General features: G+C 45.2%; 2 protein-coding genes across 7 annotated transcripts in view; both read left to right on the plus strand.

Moving 5' to 3' along the window:
* Nucleotides 1–17,971, plus strand: part of LOC122556958 (uncharacterized) — a 61,669-nt gene extending 43,698 nt beyond the window's left edge. The window contains exon 6 of the mRNA XM_087995519.1: nucleotides 17,868–17,971. The gene's annotated coding sequence lies outside the window, so the exon portion shown is untranslated. The remainder of the gene's footprint in view (nucleotides 1–17,867) is intronic.
* A 121-nt stretch (nucleotides 17,972–18,092) lies between these two features.
* The window catches only part of LOC122556955 (semaphorin-4A-like), a 32,980-nt gene continuing 31,170 nt past the window's right edge, over nucleotides 18,093–19,902 (plus strand). For 5 of the 6 annotated variants that reach the window (XR_015759838.1, XM_087995526.1, XM_087995522.1 and 2 more), the window contains exon 1: nucleotides 18,093–19,227. The gene's annotated coding sequence lies outside the window, so the exon portion shown is untranslated. The remainder of the gene's footprint in view (nucleotides 19,228–19,902) is intronic. The other variant, XM_087995521.1, reaches the window with a different exon arrangement.

The following is a 19,902-nucleotide window of genomic DNA, read 5'->3' on the forward strand; positions in this document are numbered from 1 at the left end:
CCAAAATTGGAAGTGTAGTGGACAGCGAAGAGGGTTACCTCAGATTACAACAGGATCTGGACCAGATGGGCCAGAGGGCTGAGAAGTGGCAGATGGAGTTTAATTCAGATAAATGCGAGGTGCTGCATTTTGGAAAAGCAAATCTTAGCAGGACTTATACACTGAATGGTAAGTTTAGTCCTAGGGAGTGTTGCTGAACAAAGAGACCTTTGTTCTTTGTTCATAGCTCCTTGAAAGTGGAGTCGCAGTTAGATAGGATAGTGAAGAAGGCATTTGGTATGCTTTCCTTTATTGGTCAGAGTATTGAGTACAGGAGTTGGGAGGTCATGTTGCGGCTCTACAGGACATTGGTTAGGCCACTGTTGGAATATCGCGTGCAATTCTGGCCTTCTTCCTATCGGAAAGATGTTGTGAAACTTGAAAGGGTTCAGAAAAGATTTACAAGGATGTTGCCAGGGATGGAGGATCTGAGCTACAGGGAGAGGCTGAACAGGTTGGGGCTGTTTTCCCTGGAGTGTCAGAGGCTGAGGGGTGACCTTATAGAGGTTTACAAAATTATGAGGGGCATGGATAGGGTAAATAGACAAAGTAGTTTCCTTGGGGTCGGGGAGTCCAGAACTAGAGGGCATAGGTTTAGGGTGAGAGGGGAAAGATATAAAAGAGACCTAAGGAGCAACTTTTTCACGCAGAGGGTGGTACGTGTATGGAATGAGCTGCCAGAGGATGTGGTGGAGGCTGGTACAATTGCAACATTTAAGGGGCATTTGGATGGGTATATGAATAGGAAGGGTTTGGAGGGATATGGGCCAGGTGCTGGCAGGTCGGACTAGATTAGGTTGGGATATCTGGTCGGCATGGATGGGTTGGACCAACGGGTCTGTTTCCATGCTGTACATCTCTATGACACTACGACTCGATGACCTGATCAGCAGGCTTTTCCCCAGCGTTCCTGTTAGTTTTGTAAAGGCTTTAATCTGGCCCAGAGTTATTGTTCCACATGGATAAATAACTCGAAGTGGGCTTTAACTATCAGTTGGTATGTGATCCATTGTAAACCTCAGTGGGTGATGGATAATATCAGGTCATGCTGGCTATTTGATATGGAATGTGAATGCTGAGCTGGGAAAGATGTGTACAAAATTAATAGACATCCAACAAGAATTGAAGGTAATCATACTTTAAAACATCCTGGTGACTCCAAATTATTTATCTCCTTGCCAACCAGGGAATAGATTGGTAGCTTCTGATCTGATCTGATACGTTTGGGAATGAAGGGCATTTCCTTATTGAGATAACCAGTGGAGCAAAGACGGTGAAAGTGTAACAAAATGATGAAGGATATGTTTATTAGCAAAGGTGAAGAGCAGAAACACTGAGATTAAAGTCTCCTGAAACTTATTTTACAAGCAGCCAGTTGAAATCAAACTTCTCCAGCTGATGGGTTTGGGTCATATACAAAGTCCAGGTCCCAATTCAATTCATACTACATGATATTGAGAAACGGTTGGAGACACTGGACACTGCAAAGGCTATGGGCCCTGATAACATTCCAGCAATAGTCCTGAAGACTTAGAACATAGAATAATACTGCGCAGAACAGGCCTTTCAGCCCTCGATGTTGCACCGACCTGTGAACTATTTTCAGCTTGTCACCCTACACTATACCAAAATCATCCACATGCTTATCTCAGGATTGTTTAAGTCTCTCTAATGTGACTACGTTAGCAGGTAGGGTGTTCCACGCCCTTACCACTCTCTGAGTAAAGAACCTGCCTCTGAAGTCTGTCTTAAATCTATCACCCCTCAATTTGTAGTTCTGCCCCCTCATACAAGCTGACGTCATCATCCTAGGAAAAAGACTTTCACCGTCTACCCTATCTAATCCTCTGATCATCTTGTATGTCTCTATCAAGTCCTCCCTTAGCCTTCTTCTTTCCAATAAGGACAGACCCAAGTCCCTCAGCCTTTCCTCATAAGACCTCCCTCCAGACTAGGCAACATCCTGGTAAGTCTCCTCTGACCTTTTCCAATGCTTCCACATCCTTCCTGTAATGGGGCGACCAGAACTGTACACAATATTCCAAGTGTGGCCACACTAACGTTTTGTATAGTTGCAGCATGATATTGCAGCTCTGGAACTCAATCCCTCTACCAATGAAACCTAACACACAGTATGCCTTCTTAACAGCACTATTCACCTGGTAACTTTCAGGAATCTATGTACAAGGACTCCAAGATCCCTCTGCACATCCACACTATCAAGAATCTTTCCATTGACCCAGTATTCTGCCTTCCTATTATTCTCTCAAAGTGCATCACCTCACATTTAGCTGCATTGAACTCCATTTGCCACCTCTCAGCCCAATTCTGCAGTTTATCGAAGTCCCCCTGTAACCTGTAACATTCTTCCACACTGTCCACTACTCCACTGACTTTAGTGTCATCTGCAAACTTACTAACCCATCCACCTAGGCCTGTGTCTAAGTCATTTATAAAAATGACAAACAGCAGTGGTCCCAAAACAGATCCTTGTGGCACACCACTAGTAACTGGACTCCAGGCTGAATATTTTCCATCAACCACCACTCGCTGCCTTCTTTCAGGAAGCCAGTTTCTAATCCAAACTGCTAAATCACCCTCAATCCCATGTCTCTGCATTTTCTCCATCAGCCTACCATGTGGAACCTTATCAAAGGCTTTACTGAAGTCCATGTATACCACGTCAACTGCCCTGCCCTTATCTACATGCTTGGTTACCTTCTCAAATAACTCAATGAGGTTTGTGAGACATGACCTGCCCTTGACGAAACCATGTTGACTATCTGAAATCAGATAGTCAATATCTGATAGTGAATATCTGAAATCACTCCCTTAGCCAAGCTCTTCCACTAGTTTCAACACTGGCATCGACCTGACAATGTGGAAAATTGCTTAGGTATGTCCTTTACATGAAAGCTAGGATTAACCTGAGAGATAAATTGAAATATGACCACCCCTCCCCACCCCCACTGTGAGGAAAGGTGTGACAAACCTGGCTTAAATAAATGCCTAAGTGTCTGATGTAGGACTTGGAGCAGTAAGCTTTTCACTCAGATATACCACTGACTGAGCTGACCAAAAGTGGACAACAACAACATAACTAATCCCATCACAATATACACTTCATGGTAAAAACAAGTTGTTTTGTGGCAGGGCCATAGTATGACTGAGTCCTGTACTTCCACTGCTTATTAGACAGCAGCTAGGGGCAGGCTGTGCTGGAGTGGTACTGACATTGGAATAATTATCCAGAGTCAAGGCTAACAGTCTGGAGCAGTGAGTTTGAACCCACCATGACAGATGGTTAAACTTTAGTTTGTGAGCTGCACAGTAGAAGTGTGCTGGGCCAATATCTCAGAAGTCAATGTATCATCCTCTGTTACTTACACTCTCAATGAGGCATTTAGGGTTAGTGTAGGCCTGGGTTCAAGCCTGACCTGTCCCTGAGGTGGGCCATGTTAACCTTGTTTAAAGATAACCCATTAGACCACCCAGATTTGATGGAAGACCTAGTTCACTGACCCTGCTCGCCCTCAAATGGTCTGGAGAGAGTGATCAACTCACACCCACAGGTTTGTCTGAGTGCATGTGCTTGTGGGTAGGTGCCAGGAAAAGTGTGTTTCATTTGGTGCTGGATGAGTGTTCAACACACACACACACAGTCAGTATAATCAGAGGGACAGGATGCAGCATCACTAGAAAGTGAGCAACACAGTCTGGATGGACCCGAATTGGAGATGCCAGTGTTGGACTGGGGTGTACAAAGTTAAAAACCACACAACACCAGGTTATAGTCCAAAAGGTTTAATTGGAAGCACTAGCTTTCAGAGCCCTTCATCAGGTGATAGTGGGCCACTATCATCTGATGAAGGAGCGTCGCTCCGAAAGCTAGTGCTTCCAAATAAACCTGTTGGACTATAACCTGGTGTTGTGTGGTTTTTAACTTTGGATGGACCCATGTTGGGTGAAGCACTGAGCAGCGGTTACAGCTCAAGTGTGGAAGTGAGCATTTCTTCCCCCACCTCCCTGTTTAACAAAAAGAAATACCCTGGAAACATGAAGGGCAATGAGATGCACTGACTCTTGCTGGTTCCTTTATTTCAATCTGAACAAGAGTACCGCCCCAGGATTATAAATAGCTCGCTGGTATCTGGGTTAATTTAAATCTTGTCTCGAATGAAACTCTGCCAGAGTAAACATTTCTCCTTTCCACGGAATTCACGTACGTTTCTCGTTAAAAACTTGAGATGCGCCTTTCAGTCAGTTAGCACAGCCCCGGGGCCGGGATTTTAGAAGTCTGTTGAATTTTATGTTGTTCAGGAAGGCTGATCAAGTCTTAACTTTTTAATGGAAGAGCAAAGGCCGGGCTAAGGAGAAAGAGCAGGGAGGTGGGAGTAACCGGAGTGCTCTTTCAAAGGGGTAGCACAAACATGATGGGTAGAATGGTCTCCAGGGAGAGAGGTAGGTTGAAAAAAATGACACTGATTTGCAGTTTCCTTTTTAAATACCAGTTCAAAAGCTCTAGATGCTAATTTAAAGGTTAGAATTAAAGTAGGTTTTGAGTTAAGAATTTTCATTTTGAAACTCCTTCTGAATTTTAATAAGATCGGAGTGTTAGCAGAGTTTGGCCAGGCTTGATTTTTGAATTCTCTGCTCAATGGAAGAAATGGTTCAGTAATAACTGCTTAGAATTAAAGCTGACAATCTCAGTGTGCAAAGTTCAACTTGTCATGTCTATAATTTGTTTTTTCAGTGGGTGGAGATTTTGTTTCAGTCTATTCTGAGATGTGGGTGTTGCTGGCTGGGCTAGCATTTATTACAGTTTTAGAATGGGGTGGGTGGGGGGTGTGAGAGGACATCGGGCGATGAGGATGAATAGGGTTGTGTAAGGTAGTATGAGGAGTGGGGTGAGAGAGTCAACAGCTGAAAATGTGTTGCTGGAAAAGCGCAGCAGGTCAGGCAGCATCCAGGGAACAGGAGAATCGACGTTTCGGGCATAAGCCCTTCTTCAGGCTTATGCCCGAAACGTCGATTCTCCTGTTCCCTGGATGCTGCCTGACCTGCTGCGCTTTTCCAGCAACACATTTTCAGCTCTGATCTCCAGCATCTGCAGACCTCACTTTCTCCTGAGAGAGTCAACAGCCTTTAATACAACTGAGCTAAAGTGGTGCAGATCTATGATAAACCAATGGACAGCAAGTGGCTCAGTGGTTAGCATTGCTGCCTCACAGCGCCAGGGACCCGGGTTTAATTCCTGCCTTCTCCCTGTGTCTGTGTGGGTCTGTGCAGGTTGGGGTGGATTGGCCATGCTAAACTGCCCATCGTGTTAGGTGCATTAGTCAGGGAGAAATATGGGGAATGGGTCTGGGTGGATTACTCTTTGGAGGGTCAGTGTGGGCTTGTTGGGCCGCAGGGCCTGTTTCCACATTGTAGGGAATCTAATCTAATTGCTCATTCATCCATGTCCGTGGCTGCCTCTGACCTGACTCTATGCTGCTCCACCCTCCCTAAGGTACTGTCACCATGTGACCCTTGTAAAGGAATGAGATTACCACGTTGGCAAATTTCCTGACCCTACCTTCCTGTCATCCTTTATTAGCAAAAATCTGGCCCATAGGATCCATTCTAGTCAAGGGTTACATATAACCTAACCTGTCTTGATGGGAGGTTGATAGACAGTCAGTTATTGGGTTTTTCAGACACCACCTGGTCTTTCCTTCAGTTGACTCCCGTGAGTAAAATCAAGAGGGAGTTAATTGAGCAGCCAATCAGGTCAGATTTCCAGAGAATGGATTAAAATTAGTCATTAGGTGGTTTTGCGACAAGTCACAGTTCAAGAAGGCCTCAAACTCTACAAGATTGATTTGGGATATCTGGCCGGCATGGGCGAGTTGGACCGAAGGGTCTGTGTCCATGCTGCAGGACTGTATGACTCACTAAGGGATAGAATCTTTGATAAAATGTGCCATTCAAGATGTTGTAAACTTGCAGAGTGCTCTTGTGTCGGCAGGTTTAATTATTTTCTTGAAATCTAGAAATGTATCTATCCTTTGTAACTGCAGAACCAACCGTCAGAGGAAGGTGCTAGATGCAGGTACAGATACAACATTGAAAAGACATTTAGACAGGTACAAGTGTCAGGAGAGACTGGATAGGCTGGGTTTGTTTTCCCTGAAGCAGAGGCAGCTGAGGGGGGATCTGATTGAGGGATATAACATTATGAGAGGCACAGATAGGGTAGATTGTGAGAATCTTTATCCCCACGGCAGATGTGTCTAAGGCCAGAGGGCATTAGTTTAAGGTGAGGGAGTGAATGGTTTAGAGGGGATTTGGAGAAATTCTTTCACCCAGAGTGTGGTTGATAAATGGAATGCACTGCCTCAGAGGGTGGTGGAGGTGGGTACACTCACATGAGGAAGCATCTGGATGGGCACTTAAAATGCCAGGGCAAATGCAGGTCAATGGACTTTGTGTAGTTTGGTGTTTGTTGGTTGGCATAGACATGGTGGGCCTGTTTCTGTGCTAGATATCTCTCTGTCACTCTTTCTCTATCCACCCTATCCATGTCTCTCATAATTTCATATCAGGTTACCCTCAGCCTCTGATGCTCTAAGGAAAACAGTCCAAGTTTTTTCAAAGCTCCCCTTATAATTAATATTCTCCAATTCAGGCAACATGCTGGTAAAACTCTTTTGCACACTTTCCAAACCCTCCAGAACTTTCTTATAGTTTGCCGATCAGGACTGTACATAATACTTTAAATGTGGCTCAACTGAAGTTCTGTACATCTGCAATATGACTTACCAACTTTTATACTCAATGCCCCAACCATTGGTGGCTAACATGCCACACGCCTGCTTCTCACCTCATCCATGTTGCCACTTTTAGGGAGCTATACTCCAAGGTGCGTTGACATATTCTTGCTCCGAAGGATCCTACCATTGACTCTATACTTTCCTCTTTGACCTCCTAAAGTACATCAACTCACACTTATCTGGATTAAGCTCCATCTGCTAATTATCCAGTAAAAGTATTCTTTGACAACCTTCCTCATTTTTTTGTATTGTCTGCAAACTTACTAATCAGATAATGTACATTTTCATCCATATCATTTATATATATTACAAGCAACAGAGCTCCCAACACCAAACCTTGTGGAACACCATTGAATCATAGAATCCCTACAGTGTGGAAATAGGCCATTCAGCTCATCAAGTCCACACTGATCCTCCAAAGAGCATCCCTCCCAGATCCATCCCCCTACCCTATCCCTGTAACCCTGCATTTCCCATGTCTAAACCACCTAGACTGCACCCCCCTGAACACTGTGGGGAATTTAGCATGGCCAATCCACCTAACCTGCACGTCTTTAGACTGTGGGAGGAACCCCACACAGACACAGGGAGAATGTACAAAGTGCACACGGACACAGTCACTCAAGGCTGGAATTGAACCTGGATCCCTGGCGCTGTATGGCAACTGTGCTAACTACTGAGCCACTGTGCCATCATAGACCTCCAGTCAGAAAGCACCCATTCACAACTACCCTGTTTACTATGACCAAGCCAATTTTGTATCAATGTACCAACTCACTGTGGACCCCGTGTGACTTACTCTTTTGGACCAGCCTACCATGTCAAATGCTTTAGTAAAGTCCATGTGGACAACATCCACTGCCCTGCCTTCACCAATCATCTTCATCACTTCCTCTAAAAAATCAATCTAATTTGTGAGACAAGATCTCACCTACATGAAGCCATGCTGACTATCCCTAATAAGTCAATTTGTTTCCAAATGTGAGTAAATCTTGTCCCTAAGAATTTTCTCCAATAACCTTGCTACCAATGATGTAAAGCCCACAAGCCTATCATTTCCTGGATTATCCTTTTGCCTTCCTTAAACATAGGAACAACATTGACTATTCTCCAGTCTTCTGGGACCTTGCCTCTAGCTGAAGAGAATGCAAAAATCTCTGTCACAACCTCAGCAATCTCCTGTCCTGCCCTCCTCAGTATCCTGGAATAGGTCTCATCAGGCCCTGGGGGCTTGTCTACCTTAATAGTTTTCAAGACACCCCAACTCTGCCTCCTCCTTAATATCAACATGCCCTGGAATGTAAACAGAGCCTTTCCTTTACCCATGTCCTTCTCCTTGGTGAATACCAATGTAAAATACTTGTCAAGGACCTCACCCACTTCCTCCGGCTCCACACACAAATTCTCTCCTTTGTCGTCAAGTGGGCCTATCCTTTTCCAAATTACCCTCTTGCTCCTAATATACATATAAAATGCCATGGGATTCTCCTTAATTCTATTTACAAGGACATCTCCTGGTCCCTTTTTACCCCTCATAAATCCTCATTTCCTGCTTCCTTTATGTTCCTCAGGGGTCTCATCGGATTTCAGTTTTCTAAACTTTACATTCGCTTCTTTCTTCTTTTTGACTAAACTTTCAACATATCTTATCCAAGGTTCTTGAATCTTTCCATCCTAACCTTTCAGGAACATGCTAGTCCTGAACTCTGATCAACCGGCCTTTAAAAGACTCCCACTTCATGTCATCCTCAAACAGCCATCCCCAATCCAATTTCTATCATTCCAGCATAATATTGTTCATAAATCATGGAATCCCCACAGTGTAGAAAGAGGCCATTCAGCCCATCGAGTCTGCACTGATCCTCCGAACAGCATCCCACCCCATATCGGTAACCCCACATGGGCCATTCCTCCCAACCTGTACATCTTTGGACTGTGAAAGGAAACAGGAGCATCTGGAGGAAACCCACGCAGACACAGGGAGAATATGTAAACTCCACACAGACTGTCGCCCAATGCTGGAATCAAGCCTGTATCCCTGAGAGTAGTCTAACCACTGAGCCATCATGCCAACCATTGTAATGCATTTTCCACAACTTTAGCACTGTTAGCTGAGGACCAGTCTTATCCTTATCCTATGTACTTTAAAATTGACAGAATTATGATCACTGTTTCCAAAATGCTTTCCCACTGAAACTTCAATTACCTGGCTCGGCTTATTCCCCAAAATAAATCTAGTACTGCCCCTTCCTTAGTTGGATTATCAATGGATTGTTTCAAGAAACCCAGTCAATATTGAGGAAGCTAAAATCACCCACTACAATAACCCTGTTGTTTTAACATCTTTTCATGATCTGCTTCCGTACCTGTTCCTCTATCTTACCTTGGCTATTTGGAGGCCTATAGTATAACCCCATCATGAATAAATAATTTTCAAACATTCCCTCAGTTTCTTGCCTTTGGTCTGCTTCACAATGCAGCCTATTTAAAAAAAATTGAAATCTGTTATCAGCCCAGGATATTGAGGTGCATGGGGTAGTGTGATGACATATTCCCACAGATATTGACTGCTGACTGTGATTATTGAATCTAGTTAGTTCCATGGGATATACTTAACTGTGAAGAGAGTGGCTAGGGTTTCTGGATATGTTTTGTCTGCTTGTTTGGGTTTGTTGCTGAGAAATTGGCCAATTTGTTGCTGAAAAACACGTCTTGAAACCCGAGCCACTCTCCCCTACATCAAAGACATCTCAGAAATGACTGCCAGACTACTCAGACCCCTTGGCATCATGGTAACTCACAAACCCACCAACACCCTAAAACAACAGCTAATGAACTTGAAAGACCCTATACAGACAACAAGCAAAACTAATGTCATTTATAAAATACCGTGCAAGTAATGTAACAAACACTACATTGAACAAACAGGCAGAAAACGAGCCACCAGGATACAGGAACATCAACTAGCCACAAAAAGACATGACTATCTCTCACGAGTATCCTCACACACGGATGAGGAAGGACACCACTTCAACTGGGACAACACATCCATCCTAGGACAAGCCAAACTAAGGCACGCACGAGAATTCCGAGAGGCATGGCATTCCAACCGGAACTCTATCAACAAACACATCGAGTTGGATCCCCCTTACCACCCTCTGAGAAGAACAACAGGAAATGATATCACCATAGGAATGGTGTCACCACAGGAAATGATGCCACCAACCAAAGGAAACCCAAACACATGAACAGAAAGCGGGCCATGCAACCAGTGCTTCATCTGAAGGCTCACTGATGATGTCACCTGGTAGGGTGATGAAATGACTGAAAACAAACCTTCCAGCTCAGCAAACCTACATCCAGAACCTCAACCTGAGCTACAAATCTTCTCAAACCTCGCTAAGAGATGGAATTGTTTATTTGGATTACTGGATAATCAAGCCATACTATCCTCAGAATCTGACAGATGACCCTTCACTCAGTTCATGAACAGAATTCAAAACCTGGTTTGGAGGAATGGCGATGTGATTGCCAAACGTGACAAGTTTCTGATATGAATTTGATTTTCTGATCCTGCTGTTAAATCATGTTCCATGATTTCCACTAGCTCAAATTTTGGCGTGTCTAATGAGGGACTTCGTTTTGATACAACTGCAATCCAGAGAGTCAGTTAGGGATGTGAATGTGGTGTGCAATAGAGCTGAGACAACTGATAGCTGTATTCATTAATGTGGCGTGGGCAGTAAGGGAGATGTTAGGAAACAGGAGACCATTTGGCCCATCGAAAAAATTGAAGGTGAAAATTAGCCGTCATTAATGAATGATGGAGCAGTTGGAGGGGGGTCATATAGACTTCTCCTACTCCTGGTACTCAATTCTATGTCTGTAGCAGTAAGGGGCTGGAGGAATGTGTACAGGACTGAGATGGTGAGTGAGGGGCTGGTGGGGTGAGTACAGGAGTGAGAGGGTGAGTGAGGGGCTGGTGGGATGTGTACAGGAGTGAGAGGGTGAGTAAGGGGCTGTTGGGATGTGTAGAGAACTGAGAGGGTGAGTGCGGGGCTGGTGGGATGTGGACAGGACTGAGAGGATGAGTGAGGGGCTGGTGGGATCTGTACAGGAGTGAGAGGGTGAGTGCGGGGCTGGTGGGATGTGTACAGGAGTGAGAGGGTGAGTGAGGGGCTGGTGGGATGTGTACAGGACTGAGAGGGTGAGTGAGGGGCTGGTGGGATGTGTACAGGACTGAGAGGGTGAGTGAGGGGCTGGTGGGATGTGTACAGGACTGAGAGGGTGAGTGAGGGGCTGGTGGGATGTGTACAGGAGTGGGAGGGTGAGTAAGGGGCTGGTGGGGTGTGTACAGGCCTGAGAGGGGCTGGTGGAATGTGTACAGGACTGAGAGGGTGAGTGAGGGGCTGGTGGGATGTGTACAGGACTGAGAGGGTGAGTGCGGGGCTGGTGGGATGTGTACAGGAGTGAGAGGGTGAGTGAGGGGCTGGTGGGATGTGTACAGGACTGAGAGGGTGAGTGAGGGGCTGGTGGGATGTGTACAGGACTGAGAGGGTGAGTGCGGGGCTGGTGGGATGTGTACAGGATGGAGAGGGTGGGTAACGGGCTGGTGGGCTGTGTACAGGAGTGAGAGGGTGTGTGAGGGGCTGGTGGGATGTGTACAGGAGTGAGAGGGTGAGTGCGGGGCTGGTGGGATGTGTACAGGACTGAGAGAGTGAGTGAGGGGCTGGTGGGATGTGTTCAGGACTGAGAGTGTGGGTAAGGGGCTGCTGGGGTGTGTACAGGACTGAGTGGGTGTGTAAGGGGCTGGTGGGGTGTATACAGGAGTGAGAGGGTGGGTAACGGGCTGGTGGGCTGTGTACAGGAGTGAGAGGGTGAGTGAGGGGCTGGTGGGGTGTGTACAGGAGTGAGAGGGTGAGTGAGGGACTGGTGGGGTGTGTACAGGACTGAGAGGGTGAGTGAGGGGCTGGTGGGATGTGTACAGGAGTGAGAGGGTGAGTGAGGGGCTGGTGGGGTGTGTACAGGAGTGAGAGGGTGAGTGAGGGACTGGTGGGGTGTGTACAGGAGTGAGAGGGTGAGTGAGGGGCTGGTGGGGTGTGTACAGGAGTGAGAGGGTGGGTAACGGGCTGGTGGGCTGTGTACAGGAGTGAGAGGGTGAGTGAGGGGCTGGTGGGGTGTGTACAGGAGTGAGAGGGTGAGTGAGGGACTGGTGGGGTGTGTACAGGACTGAGAGGGTGAGTGAGGGGCTGGTGGGATGTGTACAGGAGTGAGAGGGTGAGTGAGGGGCTGGTGGGGTGTGTACAGGAGTGAGAGGGTGTGTAAGGGGCTGGTGGAATGTGTACAGGAGTGAGAGGGTGAGTGAGGGGCTGGTGGGATGTGTACAGGAGTGAGAGGGTGAGTGAGGGGCTGGTGGGGTGTGTACAGGAGTGAGAGGGTGAGTGAGGGACTGGTGGGGTGTGTACAGGAGTGAGAGGGTGAGTGAGGGACTGGTGGGGTGTGTACAGGAGTGAGAGGGTGAGTGAGGGGCTGGTGGGGTGTGTACAGGACTGAGAGGGTGTGTAAGGGGCTGGTGGAATGTGTACAGGAGTGAGAGGGTGAGTGAGGGGCTGGTGGGATGTGTATCGTTATGGAATATTCAACTGCTGTTGTAGGATGGGTAAGGGCAGCCTGGGTGACCTAAAACGTTATCCCCATGCCCCCTAGGCCCAAGTAGGATAACCTTCTGTGCTTCCTGTCCCTCTCCCATTGCACCCCTCCTCCCACCGACACCAGGCCCCTAACCTCACTTAGGCCTGTGCGTGGTGTGAGAAATGGACCATCAATTTGCCACTGAAGAAAGCAAATTGGCAAAAACCTGGCACATGGAATATAGTGTGGGAAATGTGAGGCTGTGCACTTTGGCAGGAAGAATAGACGAGCTGAATATTGTTTTAATGGAGAAAGACCGTGGAACACTGGGGGATTTGGGAGTCCTCATGCATAAATAACAAAAGACCAGCATACAAGTTCAGCAGGTACTAGGGCAAGTTGGCCTTTATTTCAAAGGGAATGGTGTATCTAATAGGGAGGTCTTGCTAAAACTGCACAAAGCACTAGTGAGACCACAGCTGGAATACTGTGAACAGTTTTGGGCCCCTTATCTAAGGAGAGATGTATTGGCATTGTAGGGAGTCCAGACAGGGTTCCCTTAGCTAATCCTCAGTATGGAGGGACTGAAGAGAGGTTGAGTAAGAGGGGACTGTGTTCATTTGAAGAATGAGAGGCAACCTTAATGAAATCTATAAGATTCTTAAAGGACTTGACAGGGTCTATATGAAAGGGTTATCTCCCCTTGTGGGAAGAGAGGGTGTAATCTCAGAATAAGGGGGCACACATTTAAGACAGAGATGGGAAGATATTTCTCTTGTCAGAAGATGGTGAATCTGTGTAATTCCTCACGGCAGACAGCTGTCGAGCTTGGGTCATTAAGTACAGTCAAGGCTGAGACGGGGGATTTTTAATGTGTAAGGGAATCAAGGGTTATAGAGAAAAGAAAGGAGGGTGGGGCTAGGATTATCACATCAGCCATGATCATAAAGAATGACAGAAGAGACTCGATGGGCTGAAGGGGACACTTGCTCCAACATGTTATGGTTTTATCAGCTGTGGTGGATCACACCTGCCCACAGCCCCACCCCCCCATATAATAGCAGATGATGAGGTGTGATATTGAGGGAGACACAAAGACATCCAAGGATGTGCATGTTGGGTGAATTGGCTGTGCTAATATGCCCATAGTGTTCAGGGATATGTAGGCTAGGTGCACTAGTCAGGGGTAAATGTAGAATAATAGGGTAGGGGAATGGGTCTGGATGGGATACTCTTTGGAGGGTTGGTGTGGACTTGTTGGGCCGAAGGGCCTGTTTCCACACTGTCGGGATTCTATGATTCTACAAACAGGTTCCTGTTTGTCAGCGGACCTTTTGGAAGCTGCCTGTCGAACTGTCTCTGTCCTTTTCTCATTCCACATTGGAGGTTTCAAATGGAAATCTTTATGAGCTTAAAGAAACAATCCCGTTTTCACTCTTTTGTTCACATCTTAGTGGAAGTTTTAGTTGCAGTGATGGATTAATTTCATTATGAATTTGAGCAGAGTACTGAAAGCCACAGGATGTGCACAGTTTAGTTACGTGTTACATATACCCTGAACTGTGGTTCATTGAGATGGTCAGAAGTAACTTGGCAGGAGGGAAGGGATTCATCAGGGATTCCTGATGAAGGGCTCCTGCCCAAAATGTCGATTTTCCTGCTCTTTGGATGCTGCCTGACCTGCTGTGCTTTTCCAGCACCACACTAATCTTAACTTTAATCTCCAGCATCTGCAGTCCTCACTTTCACCTAGTAATATGACAGGAACCCATTGCTCCTTTCTATTTGCCTATTAACTACTTCCTCCATGCAGTTCTTCAGTTCACCGTGTCCACTTCTCTGGCAGATCGCGTGACAAGTCTCGGAGGACCAGAGGAAGGGTTGCACCGCAAAAGGGCAGACCAGCTGTGCACCTGCACATTGAGCAGTAATCCCAGGAGGATTGCTAGTGCTGGTGGAAGCCTGCTCTAGTTATCAGGAAGTGGTCAGATCAAGAATGAGATGAAAGAGGGGTTTCGATAGGGAACCGAGAAGCTGATCAACAGAAGATTAACTTGGATAGAAAATGCTGGAAAAATAGTATGAAGACAAAGATCTGTGAGGGGAGAAACCAAGTTGATGTTTCAGGAAGATTTATCAGTTTTATCAGAAGCTTTATTAGAATTCATTTGTTTCAATCCCCCATATCCATACCTAGCTTGCCTTTCTATGTACCTCTAATTTTAAGTGGATTTACAGGGAAATGGGTGAGATGCAAAAGCAAGCTGCATGATAAGGAATGAGCAACATTGCTTATTGGAGGTGCAGAAGGAGGATGAGATCTTGCTCTATTTTAGTTATCTCTACTCTGGATTAGTTGGTAGCTCAATAAATGATAAATTAATGTTTCAAGGAGAGGGAAGAGTGAGATAAACTATAAAGAAAACAATTACAAAATAAAAAGAACAACAGATGTAAAAGAGAGGTGAGAAAAAGAGATGAGAAGAGTGGAAAAATAACTTTAGAAGAAGTTGCAGGAATAGATTCAGTATTTACAGTAAATGTTAGCAATGAGTTGGATGAATAGTGAATTATATCACTACCCCAAAACTACTCAATTCATTTTGAGACTGCAAAGGCTCACAACTTATGTACAGAAGGTCATGAAGTTAAACCCTGAGGTCATAATTTAAAAGACATTTGGACAGGGACATGAATAGGAAAAGTTGAGAGGGATATGGGCCAAACAAAGCCAAATGGGATTGGTTTAGTTTGGGAAACTTGGTTTGCATGGCAGAGTTGGGCCAAAGGGTTGGATTCCATGCTGTATGGCTCTATCTGTTGAGGAGAGTCACTTTTGGAGATGTTTTCTTGTTGATGCCTGGTGCTATAGATCCACAATGGCAATGATTCCCTTGTGAAGGGAAACATTGGAGAAAGGATGATGGAGGAAATCTCTTTGGTACATGTCTTACAGGAAGAATGCAATAATTTGATCTGGGTCCTGCAGTGCCTCGACGACATGCACATTTTCACATGTGGGACATTTGCCTTTAACTCAAAATGTGCATACATTGTAATAGAAATTCTCTTTTGTCATTGACACCTCGACCTGGTTGTGGGTGTCTCTTGTGTGTCAGAACTTTCACATTTCCCTGAGTGTGACAGAGATGGAATTCTGGATGTAGGTTTGCTTGCTGAGCTGTAAGGTTCATTTTCAGATACTGGGTAACATCTTCACTGACCCTCCGGACAAAGCACTGGTGGTGTAGCCCATTTTCTATTTATATGTTTGGGTTTCCTTGGGTTGGTGATGCCATTTCTTGTGGTGATGTAATTTCATGTCCTTTTTCTGAGGGGGTGGTAAATGGGATCCAAGTCAATGTATTTGTTAGTAGAGTTCCAGTTGGAATGCCATGCTTCGAGGAATTCTTGTGAATGTCTCTGTTTGGGTTGTCCTAAGATGGATGTGTTGTCCCAATCAAGGTGGTGTCCTTCCTTATCTCTATGTGAGGATACCAGTGAGAGAGGGTCATGTCTTTTTGTGGCTAGTTGATGTTCATGTATCCAGGTGGCTAGTTTTCTGCCTGTTTGTTCAATGTAGTGTTTGTTACAGTTTTTGCACGGTATTTTATAAATGACAATAGTTTTGCTTGTTGTCTGTGTAACGTTTTACAAGTTCATTAGCTGCTGTTTTAGTGTGTTGGTGGGTTTGTCGACTTCCATGATACCAAGGGGTCTGAGTAGTCTGGCAGTCATTTCTGAGATGTCTTTGATGTAGGGGAGAGTGGCTAGGGTTTCTGGATATGTTTTGTCTGCTTGTTTGGGTTTGTTGCTGAGAAATCGGCCGATTTGTTGCTGAAAAACACGTCCTGAAACCCGAGCCACTCTCCCCTACATCAAAGGCATCTCAGAAATGACTGCCAGACTACTCAGACCCCTTGGGATCATGGTAACCCACAAACCCACCAACACACTAAAACAGCAGCTAATGAACTTGAAAGACCCTATACAGACAACAAGCAAAACTAACGTCATTTATAAAATACCGTGCAAGTAATGTAACAAACACGACATTGAACAAACAGGCAGAAAACGAGCCACCAGGATACATGAACATCAACTAGCCACAAAAAGACATGACCATCTCTCACGAGTATCCTCACACACGGATGAGGAAGGACACCACTTCAACTGGGACAACACATCCATCCTAGGACAAGCCAAACAGAGACACGCACGAGAATTCCGAGAGGCATGGCATTCCAACCGGAACTCTATCAACAAACACATCGAGTTGGATCCCCCTTACCACCCTCTGAGAAGAACAACAGGAAATGATATCACCATAGGAATGGTGTCACCACAGGAAATGATGCCACCAACCAAAGGAAACCCAAACACATGAACAGAAAGCGGGCCATGCAACCAGTGCTTCATCTGAAGGCTCACTGATGATGTCACCTGGTAGGGTGATGAAATGACTGAAAACAAACCTTCCAGCTCAGCAAACCTACATCCAGAACCTCAACCTGAGCTACAAATCTTCTCAAACCTCGCTAAGAGATGGAATTGTTTATTTGGATTACTGGATAATCAAGCCATACTATCCTCAGAATCTGACAGATGACCCTTCACTCAATTTATGAACAGAATTCAAAACCTGGTTTGGAGGAATGGCGATGTGATTGCCAAACGTGACAAGTTTCTGATATGAATTTGATTTTCTGATCCTGCTGTTAAATCATGTTCCATGATTTCCACTAGCTCAAATTTTGGCGTGTCTAATGAGGGACTTCGTTTTGATACAACTGCAATCCAGAGAGTCAGTTAGGGATGTGAATGTGGTGTGCAATAGAGCTGAGACAACTGATAGCTGTATTCATTAATGTGGCGTGGGCAGTAAGGGAGATGTTAGGAAACAGGAGACCATTTGGCCCATCGAAAAAATTGAAGGTGAAAATTAGCCGTCATTAATGAATGATGGAGCAGTTGGAGGGGGTCATATAGACGTCTCCTACTCCTGGTACTCAATTCTATGTCTGTAGCAGTAAGGGGCTGGAGGAATGTGTACAGGACTGAGATGGTGAGTGAGGGGCTGGTGGGGTGAGTACAGGAGTGAGAGGGTGAGTGAGGGGCTGTTGGGGTGTGTACAGGAGTGAGAGGGTGAGTGTGGGGCTGGTGGGGTGTGTACTGGACTGAGAGGGTGAGTGAGGGGCTGGTGGGATGTGTACAGGAGTGAGAGGGTGAGTGAGGGTCTGGTGGCGTATGTACTGGACTGAGAGGGTGAGTGAGGGGCTGGTGGGGTGTGTAGAGGAGTGAGAGGGTGAGTGAGGGGCTGGTGGAATGACTGAAGAGTGGATAGTAACCCAATCTGATGGAAATCTATTTTGTCTTTTCCAGAATCTCTCTGACTTTGAGCTGGTGCAGGATGCCAATGTGAATGTGGTCCTGGAACGTGGGGAATCGCAGTGCCCGGCCAGTCCTGCCACTGTGGCATGGGTCACCTCTCCAATTTCTCACTGTTTTCTACTTTTCATGGAAAGTCTGGTTCTGGTTATTCTGACCAAGGGATGGATTTTGAGGGAGAATTTCCACCGCTCAGATTTGCTTTAAAAGAACCCAAGTGTTGAAATGTTTTCTGAGAGGGAATGCCTGTATCATTGCATTGGCTGTGTGGCCCTTAAAGCTGTATAGACTGGGTGAGGTTTTGTGGTTCTGCTGAGGGCTATTCTGAGCAGGGGTTGGAAAGGTATCGGCAGCAGAATTGCAGAAGGTGGAAGCACATGCATGTTCAGATTTGAATACTGATGGTGTCCCCGGATACAAACCTATGAGGCTTCCTTCAATTAAACACTTTTAAAGTTGTTGCATTGATAATGCAGAACTTGAAATGGAAGATGAATAAATGTAACAGGCCAAATTAGGACTAATTGTATGTTCAAAGCTTGAGGTTAGTGAAGAAGTCGATGTTGTGAATTGGAGAAAACCCTTTAAATGGTTATTCTTATATCATACTTGCTTTATTTTTCTCAATTTCTCTTATCTCTTACACTGTTTGATTGTTGGGGAGCAGGAGGGAACTGTCCAGAAGGTGTCATGGCATCTTCTAACTCTTTCCCCTCCTTCTGAGACTTGATTCGTTCAGTTAGGGGAAACTTGAGTTCCTGTGCTAACAGTGATTTAATCTCATTCCCAGCCTAGCTCACTATCACAGTCAAATGGGATTGGCAGTGATCAGAGTGGCCAGCCCTCGGCATTTTTGCCACATGTTAACGATTTCCTGGTCTTAGTGGATTTATTGAGTAGAGACTGTCGAGGTAAAACAGGAAGGTATTTCTTCTTCCTCCCAGCAGCCCACACTCTCCACTGCCACCTTTTGGGCGATCCTACTGCCTCTCCCTATTCAAAGGCAACATGCACAGAGGTCTGTGGACACAGGCTGTCTGCCCATTCTCTTGGCTGGAGAGCAATGTGGCGTGTTGCTGAGTGTTAACTGTGTTTTTCTCAAAACCAGGGTTCAGAAACACAATTTTTCAAGGTAAATATTAGTGAGTGGAGTGAAGCTGATGCAGTTACTGTAGAACCTTGTGTACTGATAAATGGGTAACTCAGTCCCTTTTCTCTGACCCTGTGATACCAGGTCGACTGCTGTTCACTGCAACACCATCCAACTTCCTAGGACCTCAATCCCTTATTTAAAAGGCAATGGGTCCTATCAACCAGTGAACTACAACAGAGACCCTCTGTTCCTGGCTGAGTGGTGAGTATTGAAATGTTTTTCATTAATGTAGTGATGAGATTAACTTGCAACAAGAATGAAGAATTAGGTATTTTGACGCAACATCACAAGTGAAGCCCTCCATTCAGAGAAGTTGTATTTTCAAATTGTTTATAACTTTTCAAATTGTTCATCCAACTTTCTCTACTATTTGAATTTGTTTTGGTTTTGAAGTACCCAAGTTATGTTCAAATGGCAAACATCCAGGAAAAGTTCTGCAATACCTCAGAATCTGTGAAGGAGTTTTTTGTTTCAAAGATCACATGTGTCCTAGACACTAATGTTTTGTAAGATGATTGACTAAATGTCATATTCATTAACTGCTGAAAGTAGGAACTGGTTCAATATATGTCTTTCTGCACGTGCTTTTTAAAATTTCTGCAGTTTGCAGAGTAGGGTCTAGACTTTTTTTTGTGTTGCCAGTTTTCTATCAGGAAGTTGATTTACTTCACTTCCTATAATAGAACAGTAAATAAATGTTAAAACTCCATTTTGTAAAAAGGAAAAGGATCAGCTCTATCATGACCTGTGAAAATAAACCCAGCTTTAAATTTACTTGGTTATTTTGATCGTTCCTGGAACAAAGCGATCATTGCAAGTTCCTCAATGGGATAAAAATAAATTGTGAAGTTTGAGGCCTCTCAGTCACCTGTCAAC

The sequence above is a fragment of the Chiloscyllium plagiosum genome, unplaced genomic scaffold (genome assembly GCF_037043375.1).
Source record: "Chiloscyllium plagiosum isolate Xiang-an unplaced genomic scaffold, Cpla_swu_hap1 HiC_scaffold_16, whole genome shotgun sequence".
In the NCBI taxonomy this organism is placed as follows: domain Eukaryota; kingdom Metazoa; phylum Chordata; class Chondrichthyes; order Orectolobiformes; family Hemiscylliidae; genus Chiloscyllium; species Chiloscyllium plagiosum.